This window comes from Vigna radiata, chromosome 8, assembly GCF_000741045.1.
Source record: "Vigna radiata var. radiata cultivar VC1973A chromosome 8, Vradiata_ver6, whole genome shotgun sequence".
Taxonomy (NCBI): domain Eukaryota; kingdom Viridiplantae; phylum Streptophyta; class Magnoliopsida; order Fabales; family Fabaceae; genus Vigna; species Vigna radiata.
This window is the reverse complement of record NC_028358.1, coordinates 12,657,591-12,665,664: the sequence shown is the minus strand read 5'-3', so window position 1 is coordinate 12,665,664 and position 8,074 is coordinate 12,657,591. Positions and strand designations below refer to the sequence as shown.

Below are 8,074 nucleotides of genomic sequence, written 5' to 3'. Positions count from 1 at the left end.
ATGGGGTCGCCGTTTCAGCATCGGTCCCCTTTACTTCGTCTACCTCATCTTCTGCCAGCAACACCACCCGCAAACTCTTCTCCGGGCACTGGTGTCCAGGGCTGAAAGGCCCACCACAACGGAAACACCTCCCCTCCTCTCGGTGTTTTAAGTATTCTGGGTAAGGCAGGTTTCGAGTGTTTCTTCCCCGATTGTCTCCTTCGCCAAGACTGCCACCTTTCACCGGCCCATTTCTTGCCACTCCCTCTTGTTTTATCGACCCCACATTTTCTGCCGGAGCGACCCTCCCCGGCATGCCCCTCTGCGATTCAGTTCTCGCCACCACTGCTCCGCCGCTGGTGGTTCGTCCCCATAAAGGTGGGTTCTTGGCGCCAGTCCACCCCAACAGTCCTAAGCCATGGAGAGCCTCCTCGACGTCGCGCGCGATTCTCATCGCTGTCATCAGATCCCGTGGGTCATAGGGTCTCATCTGGCACCTCATCTCCTCGCGCAGTCCCACCAAAAAGTAACCCAGCAACTGGTTATCGGAAAACTCCTTCGTCTAACTGGCTAACGTTTCAAACTCCTTCACGTACTCCTCTACCGTGGACGTTTGTTTGATTGCCGCCATTCTCTCAAAAATTCCTCCTCGGTGACGACTCTCGAAACGGATCAACAACGCCTCCTTCAGGCCCTCCCAGGTACGGTTACTTGCCTTATCCTTCCAAAAGTTGAACCAGTATCCGGCGCTCCCCTCCATGCTAATATGTGCCAGTTCCACCTTCTCCTCCTCTGCTACCCGTTGAATTTCAAAAAATTTCTCCGCCCTGCTGATCCAATTCAAGGGGTCAGGTCCCTCGAAAATGGGTAATTCCACCTTTCGTCTCCAAATAGGTAGATTCCCCGATTGTTCCCCCTCACCTTCTTTATCCCCATTATTATCGCGCTGGTTTCCTCCATTATGGTTTACCGATTCTTGGCTTCCATCGGATCCCTCTTCTCCTCGCTTGTTACGTATTCCCACCGCCCTTATTAATTCTTGTATTTCTTTACGCATCGCCATTGATTCTTGACGGTTCGCTACGGTCTCCGCCCTCAATCCGGCGGTCTCCGCCTTCAGTCCGTCAACCGCCAATCCAAGATGTTCCATCTTTCCTTCAACCGCTTGCACTCTTCCCTCCATCGCTCTCGTTCTCCTCCTCACAGGAATCCGGCAGGTCGGACCACTTGATAGGGATTCGATTAAGAAAACCTTACCAGCTCTCACTCTCGCTCACTCTTCAATCAACAAGAAAGGAAAAAGAATGAGAAAGTATGTTCTATATTCACAACAAGAATTCAAGAATACACTGACAGTAGGAGCTTAACCTCCTCCACCTAGTGCTAGGACCGGTTTACACACTCAAAAGTCATTAACTACCTCCTCAAAACAGTTAAAGGTCCTTATAAAGGGCCTTTCCCACCCCCACTTAACTGTTTACAGTTTAAGTGTTCTGTTTCCCCTTTTTCCTTTCATAAACTCTCCACATCCTAACAGAATGTGAATAGTAACTTGTATATTATGGAAACAAAAGTTAGAAAGGTATTTAAAGTGCATGGGGTACGTAGACTGACACACGTCAGTTAAAGTGGTTGCTTTAGTTTACTACAACAGATAAAAGCTCATATGCTAGCACTCATACACTTTAGGGTAATCATATCATAACAAGTTGGTTCTAGTTTTTTATTCCTTTAGTGAAAGATGTGTCTATAGAGATATACTGAGAATCATCACACAACTGAAAAAAAAAATTACTGATACAAAACTCATGAGATCTAGAGAACACATACATGTGTAATTTTTATTGCTTCAACAAACTTAGATGCGAAGGCTTTCTATATATGTTATACTGTTGCATGTGTTGCAAACGTTGTTTAATCTTGAGTTACACTTTATCTAATTAAAGGCAGGAGAACGTATGAGGTCATCATCAACTGCAAAAACAAAACACGTAAGTACTTATGTTATTAGATGTTTCCTTTATAATCTGGATATTGAACTACTCAAATGGAAACAGTGTTTAAGAGAAGAATTACCTTCCAGATAAATGAATAGAAGGATCTAGCGGAAGCTGGATTTGTCACATCTACGTATTTGGTCTGGTACCACAGAGTTGAACCAAGAACAACATTTCCAAGACACTAAAATATAACACAGATTTTGTTTAAATTTTGTTCAAATGTTTAAATAACTTTATGCTCATTTATAACGATATATAAAAACCAATAAACCTATGTTTGTACTAAAATATTGCTTGTTTTAACGATCATTTTTTACCCTTCAAATCGAGATTATAAAGTTGGAATAATCTACACAATAAGGACAACTTTTCTATAGAGGTTCAAAAGGAAACAACAATTTGCACTTAACTCTGAACTTGTCAGGTTATATATAATTTGTTTTACATTTTCTTTTTCATTTTTAGTATATTTTGCTATCGACAACGCAGTCTCTCTTGTTGGACGAATGAAATATAGAATACTCAAAACCGTTACATGTTATTAGTATTAGTGAGAAAAATTGTCAAAAATGTTTTAGACAAAAATCTTGTCTTTTATTAATAATTGAACCCAATGCCTGATTAAATAAAGAAATAATTCGTGGTATTTTAAACATTAATGTATTCATCACTTAAAAAAACCATAATCCTATTTTCTTAATTTAAAATAAGTATTTTTATGATAAGACATTTAAAAAAAAAAAAGTAGTAGGTCGGATTTACTTTTTAAAAGAAAACAAAAGATACTATGTACTTTTAGAAGTAAAACATATTTGAAAGATATACAAAACAAATAAAAATCTGATTAGTTTATTAGAAAGAAAACATTTACTTTGAAAGAATATACTCAAACAAAACCGGGTATTATTATAAGACTGTGGTCATAAAATCAAACTACATGTTGCAAAAAAAAAAAAAAAACAAATAAATTATGCATACCTAATAAAAGTCCAACCTATATATAATATAATAAAAATATGTTACCGTGAGAATTTTAATCCAAAAGTGAGATGAAGATGATGCTCCTGCGAAGAAAGCAACTCCAAATGCCATTTAAAAGAGGAAAACACAAATCCAAAATACCTATCAAAGATTTAGAATCAATCAAATATTATACAAAGAGGAGATAACCAAAAGAAAATATTGAATTTAAGAAACATACTTTTTGCTGGCCTAAACGTGCTGCGAAGGAATCAATGCCATGTTTTATATCTCCTTCTACGTCAGGTATATCCTACATAAATCCAATATAAGATATTAGATTATTGATGTTGGAAAATGAATACATGTACTGAGAAAATAAAAACATTACCTTGGCTAATGCTAAACCAGTAGTGTAGATACTCATGAACAAGAGAGAAACAATCAATGATCTTGTAAACACAACTGGTCTCTTGAACACAAACGTCTGAACATTTGTTACATCAATTAGCAATTTAGTAAATCCATTTCTGATTGGTGGATCCAAATGGTTGATTGTATATCAAATGAAACTGACCCAAAAATCTTTGGGATGAAGATTTGTTATTATTCTTTGAAACTGATAATAAGTTGAAACATGCTCATTCAAAACTAAGATCTATAAAAGGCAAAGATATAGTGGTAGGACAGAACCTGCATGTGAAGGAAGTATGTAATTGGAAATATATATGCCCAAGTAACAATCGTGACTAATGATGCCATCATCGGATATTGCTTCCATCGTAAGAAAGGCAACTGCAGAATATATATATATATATATATATATATATAAAAGAATACTCAGTGCACCAATACGTATACCTTAAAACATAATACTCAGCTTAAATGCCATTGGAAAGAACTCACATTGACTGAATAGCAAGTCCATAATGCAACGCACAACACAAAGTTCCAAATCAATGGCGGAGAACCTATCATCAAGTTAAACCCTAAACCCTGTAAAATAGAATAAAACCGTAATTCTCCATTTTCAATGAATCTAATCTTAAAATCTTTTATTCTAAAAAGTGATGGATCTATATGGCACCAAAATTGCAGATAAGGCAACAATAAAGGCACAAGTTCTGAAGGATAATTTGCCAGCAGCCAATGGAAGATACGGTTTGTTTATCTGCAATAAAACATGTAACATAGATTACTTCTAACAAACATCCAAAAGGTTTGTACACTATAAAAGTTACATGCCTTCACTAACCTATCAAAGCATGTGGTAATTATAGGAAGACTTCCGATTCGAAATTATAAAGGGATTATTTTTCTACCTGTAAAGGGACTTCATAGAATTCATAGACCTCACAAAAAAAAATATTTCATTGATTAATGTGCTGTATTCTAAAGAAAAGCAAGGTCATATATATTAGGATGAAGAAATTACACTATATTACAAAAAGTATCAAACATTACACCTAGGCATTGGATAAGACAAAAAGATATTTAGTTGGTAATACACCCCTCAAGCGATACTATGAACAATACTAACTTGGAGACAGAGTGTGTGAAAGCTTTGGGATGGAGAGTCGTAGTAAACATATCGGTCATTTGTGGAGAAGAAGGAATTGGCATCAAATGAAGAAAATCACTTTGCATTTAATACAATGTTAATACTTGAATAGTCGATCCTTACTTATTGACAGTTCAATAAAAATTGACGGTCAAAGTTCGTCGGTAATGCGTAAAATTCGTCGTAAATTAAAATACTTGACAGATTACCTATGGCCAAAAGTCCATCGGTAAATTTTACCGACGAACTTTCTTGTTCCATCGGTAATTACCGAAGGAAAAATTTGTCGGTAATTACAGATGGATACAGATAGAAAAATCTGTCGGTAATTATCGACAGATACCGATGAAATAATTTGTCGGTAAAATATTGCGATCTGGTTCATCTTCTTCCTCGTTCTCCTTCTTTTTCCTTTTATTTTAATTCAAGGTCCAGAGCACTTTTTTTTCTCAAACTTAAAACATGCAAGGTCATTCTTCCTTTTTCCAGAGTGCAAAAATCTTCTCCCTTTGTTCTTCTTTCCTGTGGTTGTTGATGCAAGGAGGGGAGGTGCCACTCCTTCTTCTCCTATGTCTCGGTTTTGGTGGTCAGCAAGGAGTAGGAGAGGTTGGTTCGGCATGTCTTGGACGCGGTGGAGATAGAGTCTTCTCCTTCGAAGCAACCTGATACGCGGGGCCCAAGCCCAATTTCTTTAGTTTAGCATTTCTTTTATGTACTTTGTATTGTGTTAGGCATGTGGGACTTTTAGTCTTATAAATAGTCATGCCTACACTTCTTGTATGCACTTTTGAGATAATTGAATTAANTTTCTGTTGAGTATACTCCAGATTTAATTCCTTGAAACTCAAGGCTGAAGAATCCAAGGGATTCCTCAGGCACCTTCCAATCACATTGCCTTTCCTCTCATTTTCNATTACCAGACTTTCTCACTCCTCCGTTGCATCCATCTCGTCACTCCCNGCTTGGCACGCGTCCCTCCACAGTACGTCTGCTACCACGCGAGTTAATTTCTCGCGAACCAACTCCACAGAAGGCCATTCTTCATTTTCGTTCATCAACGTCTCTCTCTTTCGAGAGCGTCTCCAGCCAGCAACCCTAGCCTCCTCACGGCTCAGCCTCCGTAAGTCATTTCTCACCAAAACATTCTCCAGATTCACCTTCTCCTAGCCTTCCCTCACCTTTTGATCGGTTGATTTTTACTTTTCCCTTCATCTTCACCGATTGAAATCGGATTCTAACCTTTCCACCGAATAATCGGCCTATTTCACCGATTAAAGCCGCCTAAACCACCAGATCTAGATCCTCCCTCGAACAATCCTTCCTTCTAGGGTTCGTTCGACCTATTTCCGCTCCAACACCGAAACCTAGGGTTTCTAGACCTTTATGCTCATTCTGCTGCATCATCTCTTCCAACCACGTGTTTGCTTTAGTCTCTCCAATCTTCTCCGATTTGCCGTGACCNGGACCGTATCACAACCCGTGGTGGTGGACGTCGGTTCAAATCTGGTTGCGCCTGAGTTACTGGCGACTAACGAAATGACGACGACACGTTGCAATGGGTGGCCACCGACAACGCTCGCTGTGGTGCATTTTGCAATGAAGAAATTTGTTGGTGAAGTTGTTGAAATGTTTTTGTGAGAATGAGAGGAAGAAAGTATTCTTCACAAATGTTGAAATGGACATGCCCTCACCGGGGCTCATTTAGTCATTTTTTGGATCTTTCCTATTAAAAAGATAACTTGCTAAGACATATCCTTGATGTTATGCACATAGAAAAAAATTTCTTTGACAATATCTTTAACAAAATAATGAATGTTATTGGGAAGACAAAAGATAATGATAAAGCAAGAAAAGATTTACCTTTTGTATTATGGACAAAGAGACTTAGAGTTGAAGGAGCAAGATAACAATTGATTGTTGAAACTAAAAGCAAATTACACCTTCTCAAAAGACGACGCTAGAATAGTTTGTGGATGGATCAAGGAGCTTGCCAGATGAATATTCTTTTAACTTGTCCAAATGTGCCAATATTGAGAACGGTACTATTCAAGGGTTGAAGAGTCATGGTTGCCATGTATTCATGGAGACTTTAATCCCTGTTGCGTTCAGTTGTTAGTCAATGCACGTCTTAAATTCACTTATAGAAATCAGTAACTTCTTCAAAGATTTATGTTGCACAACGCTAAAGGAAAATTCACTAAGAAAGATGGAAGAAAATATTCCAATTATTCTCTACAAATTAGAAAGAATATTCCCTCCTGCATTCTTTGATTCAATGGAGCATTTTTTGATTCATCTTCCATATGAAGCTTGACTTAGGGGACCGGTGCAATACAGGTGGATGTATCCCTTTGAAAGGTTTATGGGAGAATCAAAATGTTTAGTTAAAAATAAATTTAGAGTAGAAAGATCAATTTGTGCAACGTAAATGCACCAAGAGACAATGTATTTTTATTCACACTATTTCAAGAACATAATGTTGTCGCCGAATAATATGAGAAATGAAAAGATATGGCAAATTCAACCATGTCAAGGTGCATTATCAGTTTTTCGACAAGTTGATCATCATGTAAGGAAAAAGTTCACTCATTGGTTAACTGATGCTTAATTGAACTTTGCTTATGTCAATATCTGAATCAATTGTAGCGAAGTTAAGTTGTACCTTGAGTAAGTAATCATCTACTTCTTAACTTTCCAATGCTTAAATTATTATGCACTAATTCATTTCATTTGTGACAACTCATTTCTTATGGTTGAGCAAGTCGTAGAAGGAAATGCTTTTGCTCGAATACACTCAGACTTTCCTAACTGGTTCAGATATCAAGTATGTTCCCATGGTCTGAGCAAGGTTAATTGTACTCTTGGTGTAATATTTGATTTTGCCATCTTGGTAGGTTTTTAACCACGCATTAACTCCCAAGATTCAAGGGTTAAGAGATCCTTCCAATTGGCCAATGAGATGTGTGAAAGAATGGCACACCTACTTCATCAATGATTAATACACATGAATGGCCGAAAGGAAAGAAAACAACAAATTGTGGTGTGTACGTCAAGGGCCTTATAAAGGGTTCTTATGATGATTTCTATGGCATCATTCTTAAAATATACGAGTTAGAGTATAAGTACTTCTCCAAAGAGAGTAGTACTTTTTTATTGTGAATGGTTTGATCCTTTTAGTACTGGTACAAGAGTGGATCCTAGGTTTAACATTGTTGAATTGCGAATAAGATTAAGATATTGACCGTTTCATCCTTTCATTCTACCAACTAATCTCAGATAGGTTTATTATGTTCCATATCCATCATTTCGACAAATGTGGCTGGGTTGTTGCAATAAAAACAAAGCCTAGAGGTCGCATCGACTCAAATGAGGTTGAAGACGATGTCACCTACCAACTTGACCAAATGTCACAGGTCCAAGAAATTATTGAAGTTGAATGTGTAACTGCTGAATTAGAAGCACTAAAAGAAGAAGAAGAAGAAGAAGAAGAATAAGAAGAAGAAGAAGAAGAAGAGGAGGAGGAGGAGGAGGAGGAAGAAGAAGAAGAAGAAGAAGAAGAAGAAGAAGAAGAAGA

General features: G+C 37.7%; 1 pseudogene; it reads right to left on the bottom strand.

Moving 5' to 3' along the window:
* Window positions 1-1,911: 1,911 nt before the first annotated feature.
* The window catches only part of LOC106770242, a 14,199-nt pseudogene continuing 8,036 nt past the window's right edge, over window positions 1,912-8,074 (bottom strand).